This window comes from Pelophylax lessonae (assembly GCF_965119305.1).
Source record: "Pelophylax lessonae genome assembly, chromosome: 1".
In the NCBI taxonomy this organism is placed as follows: Eukaryota; Metazoa; Chordata; class Amphibia; order Anura; family Ranidae; genus Pelophylax; species Pelophylax lessonae.
In genome coordinates, this window is record NC_138768.1 from 319,667,249 (window position 1) to 319,679,920 (window position 12,672).

A 12,672-nucleotide genomic window follows, 5' to 3' on the forward strand; every position below is an offset into this window, starting at 1 on the left:
ACTTTTTATGGATATCTTTAAGAAATGGCTTTCTTCTTGCCACACATAAAGGCCAGATTTGTGCAGTATACGACTGATTGTTGTCCTATGGACAGAGTCTCCCACCTCAGCTGTAGATCTCTGCAGTTCATTCAGAGTGATCATGGGCCTCTTGGCTGCATCTCTGATCAGTCTTCTCCTTGTATGAGCTGAAAGTTTAGAGGAATGGCCAGGTCTTCGTAGATTTGCAGTGGTCTGATACTCCTTCCATTTCAATATTATCGCTTGCACAGTGCTCCTTGGGATGTTTAAAGCTTGGGAAATCTTTTTGTATCCAAATCCGGCTTTAAACTTCTCCACAACAGTATCTCGGACCTGCCTGGTGTGTTCCTTGTTCTTCATGATGCTCTCTGCGCTTTAAACGGACCTCTGAGACTATCACAGTGCAGGTGCATTTATACGGAGACTTGATTACACACAGGTGGATTCTATTTATCATCATTAGTCATTTAGGTCAACATTGGATCATTCAGAGATCCTCACTGAACTTCTGGAGAGAGTTTGCTGCACTGAAAGTAAAGGGGCTGAATCATTTTGCACGCCCAATTTTTCAGTTTTTTATTTGTTAACAAAGTTTGAAATATCCAATAAATTTCGTTCCACTTCATGACTGTGTCCCACTTGTTGTTGATTCTTCACAAAAAATTACAGTTATATATCTTTATGTTTGAAGCTTGAAATGTGGCAAAAGGTCGAAAAGTTTAAGGGGGCCGAATACTTTCGCCCCCTTAAAATAAAATAAGTAAATATATAAAATAATAATAAAATAATATATAAAATAATAAATAAAAAATAAGTAAATATATGGAGAGAATCCATCTTGAGATAAATATAAATTGAAATATATATATTCAGACAAGTAAGCTCAGAAAAAGTGCCAGAGAAAAGAAAACACCTGGATGACAGTACAAATAGGAGATACCGAATAATAGTGCATAAAAAAGGAGTGCATATGGAATCCGAAGTGAATCGGAAGAGGAAAAGAAAGACTGGAAGGTAAAAAAGGAAGAAGGAAGGACACCCCCTGCGATGGTTGGCCGGCCACCTCCCCCCCTTGCCTGTCTCGGCTTCGGCATCCGGGCTGGGGAAGGGGTGTCACGCCTTCTATCGGCGCCATGTTTGGTATGCATGGTGCATGGCGCCCTGCGGCGTCATGTTACCAGGGCAACCCTTCCATTCCACCCGACGCCATGGGCGGCCCGTTCCTACCCACGTCCCGTCTGAATGATCGGATGTGGAAGGTTCAGTGGCCGTCTATATATACTGACGTCAGCATGGCACTGGCGTGGACTCATTCCTGAACTTTGGAACATGCAGCTTGGATTGGATCAGTATTATCTTCATTTGAACTCTTTATTTTTCTCACCCCTATTCATTGCTCTCACCTATCAGGTATGTTTTCTGATCGCTCTTTACAAGCGCATGCTTTTATGTGGTTACTCACCTATGCATCAATCTTCAACCTCATCTTAGCACTCTCTTTCTGGCACCCCCCTTTTTCTTTTAGGGGTTGTCCTTCTTCCTTTTTTACCTTCCAGTCTTTCTTTTCCTCTTCCGATTCACTTCAGATTCCATGTGCACTCCTTTTTTATGCACTATTATTCGGTATCTCCTATTTGTACTGTCATCTCTGTGTTTTCTTTTCTCTGGCACTTTTTCTGAGCTTACTTGTCTGAATATATATATTTCAATTTATATTTATCTCAAGATGGATTCTCTCCATATATTTACTTATTTTATATATATACATTTTCAGACCCCATTTTGTAACAATATTTTATATGTTTATGTATTTATTTAATAAACTTTCATGTCTAGTTAACCTCATTTAAAGTCCCACATTTCTGTCCGTGTTTTTATATATTCCTTGAAGCACAGTTGTGCTTGACACTTGTTTTCTGTTAAAGTCCTTCCTTCCAGAGCAGTCGGTAATGCTGTGTTCTCCTGCTTGGTATTTGTTTCAAAGACCCTTTGCAAGAGCCATTTAAAACAGACCAAAACTCCATGCTCCCCTCACGCAACTACCTGGAGATAGAGCTAATTGCCTCAATAATGCTGGTCACTGTCCACTAACAGATCTCCAAGGACAGTACACATTTTGCAACCACCATGAAGGATATACCTATTATCTCTTGGAATATCAGGGAATTTAACAACCCCTTAGTCCCGGTTCACACTTGTGCGATGCGGGAAGGCTGCAAATTCGCAGCCTGTTCCCGCATCGCAAGCGCACCCCTGGCAGTTCACACTGCCATATGCGATACGCAGGGGGTGTCAATGAAATGTTAACTACACCCCCAGTCTGATGGCATATCACAGTGCGATCTGACAGTTTGCACAGGATCGGATCGCACAAGTGTGAACTACTGTGCGATCCGATCCTGATGCGGCTGGAAAAAAGGGTCATGTGCATGTTTGGTGCGGATACAGTGCGAATTCAGCCATACAAAGTGTATGGCTGAATTCGCATCCGCACCTCCGATCGCATGTAATGATGCTCCGAATTACATGCGATCGGCACACTCGCAGGAATGTGAACCGGCCCTTAAAGAGAACTATGATTGCAACCTCTTGCTGTAAATATCAACTGGCAATTTGTGGTCTCCAGGAGACTCACTTGACAGAGGACTCTCTTGGCTTTCTGTGGTACTCCTGGGCAGGGTATCACTCCACTCACTCTACATATTCTAGGGGTGCGGTGTACTGATACACCACTCACTGAACTTTCAAGAATTTGATTCATGCACTGATAGTGAGGGCAGCTTTGTATTTCTGTATTGTAGATTACACATGGCTCATTTTATATTGGCCGAAATTTACATCCCTCCTCCTTTCCCCAGGGATGTTCTGAATGTGTTATTATTTGTTTCTCTTAAAATCTTCTGGATCGTCAATTCCATTTTTCGGGCCTTGTTGTGGTATGCACATCCTCCCAGGCTCAGGCTAGAACTATTACAGCATCCTAAGGACGATGGTGGGGTAGCTCAACCTAACCTGTGGTTGTACTACTTGACTGCTCCTTGGTCTCAGTTCTCCAACCCTGAGGTGCCCTGTACTGATTCAACCACTAAAATTCTTCTGTATAAGACTAAAGCTCGGGATAGGTCTTCAGGCCTGGAATCTCTGCTGTTTAGGAAATCCAATATCTATTCCTGACTTATATTCTGTTACAAAAGACGTGGAATAAAGCCAGACAGAGACAACAGGTGACAGGCTGTACCTCCTATAGTCCTATTTGGCATACAAAAACATATAGGGAATTGGCTAATATAAAATATGGAGCTAAATAGATGTCCTATAGGGTCACTCATTTACGTCATATCTTTTCTGGTGGCTTACCCATTTCCTTCTCATTTGTGTTCTCCAAATTCTCACTCTCTCAGCACATGTATTTCCTTTACTTGCAGCTCCAGTATGGAGTACAGGCCCAGGGCTCATCGATCGACTGGATGCTATCCTCTACCCCAATTTTTGTTGGAGATACAACAACTTTAAGCTTAGTCTATTGCAGTTCATAAATAGGACACTAGATGTCGCTAATGATTAGTGATATGCTATGCATTCTCTATGATGTGTTGTCATTTCCTGTACACTGTACTGAACTTGTTGGTTATCTCTTCTTGTCTGTGTTTTCTCACCATGAGAAGGTTATCTGTGGTTATGTTCCAATAAAGAAGCCAGTTCCTGTTTACTCCACAATGTCTGATCTGAATGGACTCCGCTGCACCCAGTGATCTCACTCTGCAACAATTTTTACCTTTATGCATGGTATTAAAAACCTTCAAGGGCTTTATTTCCTGATGTTATGCCCAATTGCTGATGGCTTTTCTTAAAGATTTCCCATCTAATGTGGTATTAGGAGAGAGATGAAGGATCTTTAGAGGGAGACCAGTGGAAGGTGGCCTTACAAGCTGTTCAAAAATGTTTTCCCAGTGTTACGCATTGACTTTCCCATACTTATGCAGGCCCACTGTACTTCCGCAAAATTATTTAAAATGGGGATGTTGGATCATTTAAGGTGTGGCAGATGTCGCAGGGATCATGGGGACATAATACATTTTCTTTAGAGCTGGCCCAAATTACACATATACTGGACGGGGTTGGTGGAACAGGTTGTTCCAAGCTTCAGTTTAAGTTGATCTTAAGCAATGCATACTGGGTATGTTAGACATCCTTCCTGTGCAAGAGCTGATTAGAGAAGCTATCTCTAGGGCATTGTTCCTAGCCTATAAGCTTATTATGCTTTGTTGGAAGTTGGAAACACCCACTACGAATAAAGAGTGGATGCCCAATGTTGGAGATACATTTATGAAGGAACACCTTATTTACCAGCTTAGGGAATGCCCTCACAAGTTTGAAAAACACACCTGGGTTTTGCCCTTTAGATCTAGTCATTGGTAGAATGATTACTGGTGGTGGAGTGGGTAGTCATAGATAGCTCTGCATTGCTGAGCTATACTATCCAGTTCACACTGTACTTGTACTTGTTTTGAATTTGGTAATCTAAGAAACTGTTTACCGGTTTTTAATCTGCTTCAGTACTAAAGTGTAATGGGATTTTCTTGCTCTGGAAATGTTTGAACTTTTTCTCAATAAAGTCTTTCTTTCTGATTAAAAAAAAAAAGGAACAATTCATTGTAGTGTATTTTTTTTTCTAGAAAATATAAATTAAAATAAATACTTAAGAAATATAGCCAGCCAAGAAGTCAATGGAGCTTGCAGCTGTGGGGAGTTCGTAGTCTCTGTATAATCTTTTTCTCTGAGCCATTTTCATGTTGAGTGTTATGCCTTGTCGATAATATTCTCAGCTATTGCATATATTATCTTGGTTATGGTATAATGTTCAAATGTCTTGCATTGCTGTTATTAGTGTCATTGTGCCAAATCTTCCAATAAAACGTTAATCTTAAAAACATGAAATAAATTATAAAAAAAAAAATTATTAAATACATATGAATAAATAGCTGCATGGATATCGTGCAACATAAAAAAAGACCTACCACTATCATAGTTGCCAACATTTAAAAAAAATTTCCAGGGACACTTTGCAGCACAGCTATCAATTACCACACCCACTTTCCCCAAGCTCCGCCCCACTCTGCATAATTAATCTGGCCTACTTATCAGATTATAGAGTCTACTCCAATATAAAAAGAATTACAGGAAATTAAAAAGGGAATTTCAAACTTAAGGCCACAGTAGCAGAGTTGGGATAATGCTCCCATTCAGTTGCACTACTTCTGCCTAACATTTACGGGCAGCCTGATTAACAGGCGCTTCCAGGGACAATATAAATTACCTGGGACAGGCTCCTATTTGCAGGGACTGTCCCTGAAAAAAAGGGACAGTTGGCAAAAATGCACTATTTTATTCTCCAGGGTATATACTTTTGGAAAAAGTAGAAAGAACTGTTTGGTGGTTTAAAATTATTTCTAGCAAAAAAAATGCAGATTTTAACCTGTGCGATAAGCTGCAGGCATAAGGTAGAGAAATTGTTAATGTTTACAACAGAGTAAATGCAGTATAAAAAGTCAGTATTTCACCCCTTTCTCACCGAGCATATGCTTTTACCGACTTCGTTTGACACTTCCTGAATGCATTTTTCTGCTTTTAAAAGCCACCAAAAACAAACAAACAAGTCAGCAAGCATAGCAAAATAAGAAAAAGCAATTAGGCAAGACCACCTTCTAGGAAATAAAACATCATTTCATAAAACCTCATAAAAAGCACAAAATAAAAGAAATCTTTTCATTGTAGGATCTTCCATAAGCAATGTGGTCTTTATTTAAGTTAACACATCAAAATCAACAAAAATGTACAAAGTGTTTTCTTGCTTAAGGTAAGAAGTGGCAGTTGGATGTCAGTATCAGTTAGGGGTTTGTTTGAATGTTCCCCTCAAGACAGTTTTGTACATAACTAGTGACTGTATGAATGAAAATAAGCAGCAAACTCTTCTGCAGACTCTCATGCTGGAGTAAGACTTCCCCTTCCATAGTGACACCCTCTTTAGGAGGAGTAATGATTGCGTCACTGTTGTAAGACGTCCCTGTACAGTACGTACATGTATGTCACACAGGCGACTAGGTGAGTGAGCCCCACTAATACCATTATAGCTCAGGGGTGGTGGGAAGATCTAAAGATAATTGGTGAGAGGGGAGTCATTCTAACTTTTAGCACCTGAGAATTTCAGCTTTGGAGCACAAAACTAAATGAAAGAAACTCTGAGATACATGACTTCCTGTTAGTCAGCATGTCACTCTTTGTCACCGTGGCTGTATCATGGTCTAAAGTTTTCAGTCAGCAAGACAAGGTAATCACCTGTACATGATAAATGTCACTGCTAACAATGTTACTTTAATAGAACTCTGAATACGGATAATATATTGTACATATGCTTTTTTATTCCCATAAGGAAAAGCAGCTATTCAAACGCTGCATATCAAATACAATCCCACCCCCTGGATTTCAGCTCCAGGCGAACAGCTAAATGTACAGATTAAATGCACATATGAAAGCTGTTTTAGGGCTGGTACACACAAAGCCCACACATGAATCGCACAGGAACATGCTGTGCATTCCTGTGTGATTCGGAATGCATGCAAAATGCTCTCCATTTGCGATCTGCAACATGTGTCAATGGAAGGTTAACAAAAGATCGCAAATTTAGGAGGTAAATGCAATGCTTTTGCCCACATTTGCCCGCATTGGATCGCATGGCGATCCAGTTACAGTGTGTTTTAAAAAGTAGAGCATGCACTACTTCTGTGTGGTGCGATTTTAGCCCATTCAAAATGAATGGGCTGAAAACGCACTGCATGTGCATCGCCATAGGTGTGTGCAGCCTATTTCATTGGGGAGTGCACCCCAAAGCTCAAACACACATGCGTGTGTGTGTGTGCGTGTGTGCGTGTTTGTGTATATGTATATATATATATATATATATATATATATATATATATATATATATATATATTTATATATATATATACATATTTTTTTTTTTTAATGGATAGTCACTAGAGCAGTGTGATGTCAGTAGGGCAGAGGTTGGTGTCAGTAGGTACTTTTGTACCATGCAATCCGTTGCAGTGCATTCTAAAAAGTAGTGCATGCACTACTTTTGTGTGGTGCGATTTTAGCCCGTTTAAAATGAATGGGCTGAAAACGCACAGCATGTGAATCGCCATAGGTGTGTGCAGCCTATTGCATTGGGGAGTGCACCCCAAAGCTCAAACACACATGCGTGTGTGTATGTATATATATATATATATATATATATATATATATATATATATATTTTATTTTTTTATTTTTTTTTTAATGGATAGTCACTAGAGCAGTGTGATGTCAGTAGGGCAGAGGTTGGTGTCACTAGGTACTTTTGTACCATGCAATCCGTTGCAGTGCGTTCTAAATAGTAGTGCATGCACTACTTTTGTGTGGTGCGATTTTAGCCCGTTTAAAATGAATGGGCTGAAAACGCACAGCATGTGAATCGCCATAGGTGTGTGCAGCCTATTGCATTGGATTGTGCACCCCAAAGCTCAAACACACATGTGTGTGTGTTTATATATATATATATAGTGGGACGGCAATGGACAGTCACTAGAGCAGTAGACAATGTCAGTAGGGCAAAGGTTGGTGTCAGTAGTTTTTTTTATATTTATTTATTATTGCTTTAATACTACCTTTTCTTTTTATGATAACTTTTTATTTTTTGCAAATTTTTAGGCGCCCCATTGGGGGGCTTTGGTGAAATATCAGGGGTCTAAACAGACGCCTGATGTCTCACTTTGCGATAGAAAAAGGGGCTAAGGACAGAGATTCCCCAGTCCCTTTCTCTGCAGCCAAGCATCAGGGGGAATCTGAACAGCACAGGAATAAGGATTAGCGCGTTCCTGTGCGATTCATGTGTGAGCATGGGTTGAACTGGCCCTTAGGCTCTATGCACAGGGCTGTAGAAAAATCACTGAATGTAAACGCAGGATTTTGCTACCAGAAGGATCCTCCCTAAAAACATGCAGGTATGGTCTGTAAAGCACATGAGTCACATACGTACAGGCACATAACGTGCAAGTATAAACTTAAATTTATTTATTTAATTTTTTTGCACACATACACATGTAAGTATATACCTGCATACACATTTACATGCATATACTTGTAAATTACTGAACTCAAGAGCAGATTTTTCTATTCAGATTTTATGGATTTAAACAGCTCAGTTTTATTGATCTTTATGCACCAAGCGCATAAGCCCATAGAAAACGATAGTACAATAGTTCTGCAAAAGAAAAAAAACACGTTGTACTAATAAAATTGCAACTTTATTTACGCCGGTGTGCATGATCCCTTAGATGCGAAAGGATTTGCTTTTTTTTTTTTGTTCATCCAGTCCTGAAATTTACACATCTCTGCTAAACAACACAGCCTTATCTGGGAGTAAGGGACACAAGATTTTTCTCTTCTGCAGTTTGGTAAGGCTTACAGGTCTACTCCCCACTCCCAGTATGAAACAGCGACAGGAAAAGCAGGAAATGGATGAGTTTCGTCTTCTGTCACTCATCTCTCTCCAACTATCAGCATTCTCCTTGCATTTCGCCACAGCTAGTTGGCTCCTCTTACTGCTTCTTTTTCCGCTAGTACCCTCAGGTACTTACCAAGTCAAAGTTAGGTACTTACACTGCTTGTATTTAAAAAAAACTACACTTAAGGAGAAGTTGTGTCAAAGCTCTTTTGGCCCTACTTCTCCTGTAGGTCATAGGAGTGCACTTAGTTCTGCACTGTTGGCTTACGTCACTCAGCCAGTCCAGGCTCTGGGTCGATCCCAACTTTAATGTCGGAATCTACCCAGATCCTGGACTGGCAGTTGGCTCAGCCTCTCAGTGAGCTGCTGAGAACCTGATCCAGCTGCTCCCTCACCCTCCACATGCTGGCCCTCCAGTGAGCACTGGAGGGGCAGAGCAAAGAGCCAGTGACTGATAGTGACCAGCTCTCTGCTTACTGTAGAGAAAGAACTAAGCGATCAGCGGTCTTTGAAGCGGAGTTCCACCCTGGATTTTTTTTTTTTTTTTAAAAACCCCCGGGACAGTCAGGGCTAGTGAATTCCACAATGGCTAGTCTCTGATCTGTCCCGGGTTGCACTTACCTGTTAGGACAAATACTTACCTTGAAAACGTCTTGTCCAGCGCTGCCATCTCAGATGTGGGCAGCTTGAAGCCAGCGAGATCCCCTTCGGCGTCTTCTTCCGCCTTCTTCGGTCCCACGATGCCCTGCGCCGGCCCCGCCGTCACTTCCGGTGCACGCGCGTCATCCCTCCACAGCTTCTGGGCATGCCCAGAAGCTGTTTAGAAGGGGATGACGCGCGCGACCCGGAACTGACGTCGGGGCCGGGGCAGGCGCAATGATTCCTGGGAGTGATGACGTTCAGCTCCCAGGAATCATTGCAGAGCCAGGAAGTGACGACGGGCCGCGGCCGAGGAAGGAGGAATAAGGAAGCAAGGTAAGTATATTTTCTTCGCTACGAGGTAAGTAAAAAAAAAAAAAAAATATGCGATTATCCATTTCTTTTTCAGGTGACCCGGAGCGAGAAGATGGAGGTAAGTATTAAATTAGGGTGGAACTCCACTTTAACCACTCAGTTCTTGGTCTTAGAGGTGGGAGGGGACAGGGGCAGCATCAGATCAATGCTGCATCCACCTAGGTGAGTATAATTGTTTTTTTTTTTTCAATTCCCAAACTTCACCCACTGGATGCACTGGGCATCACTGGTCTCTCCCTTTGGGTCTGGTATGGATTTGGATATGAGAAATCCCACGTTAAAATTTAAATAAAGAATAGCGTGGGGCCCCCCCAAAATCCATACCAGACCCTCATCCGAGCATGCAGCCTGGCAGGACAGAAAAGGGGGGGAGACGCGAGTGCCCCCCCTCCTCGACCATATCAGGCAACATGCCCTTTACAGGGGGGGTGCTTTGTTGATGAGGACAAGGGTCCACAAGCCTGGGTTGTGGTGGTGGAGGTCAGTGGGTGGGGGGTTCATCAGAACCTGGAAGCCCCCTTTAACAAAGGGGTCCCAAAATCCAACTCTCCCCCTCCCCCCATGTGAATGAGTATGCGGTACATAGTACCCTTATCCATTCACCAAAAAAGTGTCCGAAATTAAAAAAACACCATGCCGTTTTTTTTCCTTATTTGTTTTTTTTTAAATAGCCGGGTACAGGCATTTGCAACCGTGAGTCAATTTAAATGTGATTTGACTAGTTTATTTTTTTTTGGAAATGTAATTTTCTTGAAAGACTCCATGACAGAATACATATGGGTTTAGGCCAGCCTCTTCTCCTACCCTATAGGATCCTACTCCCATAATTTTTTCTCAGTGCTAGAAGCCGGATTCCTTTTTTGTCCTCCTCCTAGGATTAAGGTGGAGGCTTACCATAATTGAAGATGTCTGTGACCCAGGCCTGGTGGTGTGCGTGCAATGTCATGGAATCATATGGTGTCTCTCAGGAGTCCAGCAGACCCCAGCTTCTAGGGGGATGAACGTGGTCGATGAATGCGGTGCCATGAAGCGCTTAAAGCCTCGCCATTGGCAGACAAGCGTCAGTCTAGCCAAATGTCCCAGCTATTAGCGAGAGGACAAAAAACACCCTCAATGTGCACAGCAGCAGCTTCCTGGTTCCAGGTCTGGTCGTGGGGGGCCACACTTTGTGATGTATATTTCCCTTGCTTCCCTTGCTCTAGTGTCTTCTCAGACCGCTGCTTTAGTCATGTCGGATGCCCATCTGCGTAAGCGGGAGCCGTGTGTGAGATCACGGCCTGCTTTGCGCGTGCGCGGTGCCAACAAAATGGCAGTGGTCGCGCATGCGCACAAGCGCTGTTAGGTGGCAATGGCCCGGGCGCAGGCACACTGCGGAGCGTGGTGACATAATCAGCAGGTGGCAAATTTAAACAGCTGTCAAAGCTGAAAACCTGTGCATATGCTTGTGCCTGTGTATTGCGGGCTTGTTCAGCAGCTTCCCCAAGCATTGTGGCTTGTAGCTGAGGTGAGTGCTTAGGCTCCAGGTCCCCTATGCTGCAGGCTAATGTATGGCTCTCTCTCTCCCCTTTTGCTTTGCTGGTTACTTTCCAGTTCCTGTGTCTGTGCTGTATTATTTGCAATGGATGTGCCACCATCCCCCTGTGGTCAACCCTTACGCAGCAGGTAAGACTGGTTGGTTAACCCCATATATTCCTGTCTGGTTTGGGTCTTCTGACCAGGAGCTTTTAACCCTTCCTTTTCAGCCCTTCTGGGTCTGAACGGCAACACATGGCACGTGAAAATAGAGACCCTCCTGGGTCACAAAAACCTCATTCCTCTTCAAGATCTAGATGCCATATGTGCCGTCCGGATCCAGGTGCCACAGAGGAGATTCCAAATTGCATCAGGGCACCGCCCTAACCGCCCCTCTAGCTGGTCCGAGAGGAAAGCTTCCTGGGGATGTGGGTCCCAGGTCCCAGAATGCAAATCACCCTGTGAACCATGCTATACCCTGGCCGTGGGAGAGAGAGAGAGGGTGGAAACCAGCAGTTGGAATCGTTAGTTAGACGGGTGGCCCAAGAATCCTTTAAGGAAATGGATACTGGCTGCACCTCACATCCCTTCTGCTGGTGTGGTGTGCCCCCCTTCTAGGGATAACCACGATGTGCCTGGATCCCTCAAAGCCAAGCCACCCTTCAGTTGAAACCTCAGACAGCAAAGCAGAAGTAGACAATCCCTGAGCGGGCATTGATTTTTCCCTGGTACCACCGCTGGTGAAGGTGGTCAAGGGAGCTTTGAGATGGGAGGAGCCAGTGAAGTCCCCCTTTAAATAGAGGAAATACTTCAAACACCTCATAAAAGAACGCTTAAATATCACATTCCTGAGTGAACTTGGAGAGATCATCTTAGATGAATGGGGCAAGGTTGAGAGGAAGAACTTCTTGCTAACCAAATTGGCAAAGATGTATCCGCTCAAGAGTGCGGAAGTGAAACATCTGGAGTTGGCTCCTCTAGTGGACGCAGTCTTGAAGAGATTGGTGAAGCATGTCACTCTCCCGATGGAAGATGCCGTGTCCTTCAAAGACCGGTGAATCAATACTGATCCCAAGCAATTCTTTGTAATGGCAGGTATGGTCTACAAACCAGCCCTGGCCCTCGCAGCCGTGTCCAAAGCAATAGACTGATAATGTGGATGCAGCTCTGAGAAGCGTCTGGCAAGGAGTTTGGTCATTCAAAAGCTGAGGCTGGTATCAGCATTTCTGGGGGAGGTTTCTATCTACATAATCCCCCTGGTGGCACGGGTCATGCTCTCTTCGGTCACGGCCAAATGTGCATTATGGCTTCACCCTTGGCTAGCTGCCCCTGCCTTTAAACAGGTGTGGTGTAGGACCCCCTTCCAGGGTTGCTCTCTTTTCGGCAACAAATTTAACAGCACTATTATTTGTGTGACCGATGGCTCTGAGTGTTCGAGGGATGCTCACCTATAGAAACTTGGCCGGGAGTTCAGGAAGACCTGGAGGAGAAACCAGGCTTCAGTCCAGAAGTCATCAAAAAGAGCATCCACAGGTGGCCGAGAGGCCACTAAGTCTTTTTGATGTTGGGCCTGCTCAGGT

The 12,672-nt window shown here is 43.3% G+C and overlaps 1 protein-coding gene across 1 annotated transcript in view; it reads left to right on the forward strand.

The window, feature by feature from the left end:
* Positions 1-6,081: 6,081 nt before the first annotated feature.
* RIPK3 (receptor interacting serine/threonine kinase 3) overlaps positions 6,082-12,672 on the forward strand; it is a 94,735-nt gene continuing 88,144 nt past the window's right edge. Inside the window, exon 1 of the mRNA XM_082244632.1 lies at positions 6,082-6,123. The gene's annotated coding sequence lies outside the window, so the exon portion shown is untranslated. The remainder of the gene's footprint in view (positions 6,124-12,672) is intronic.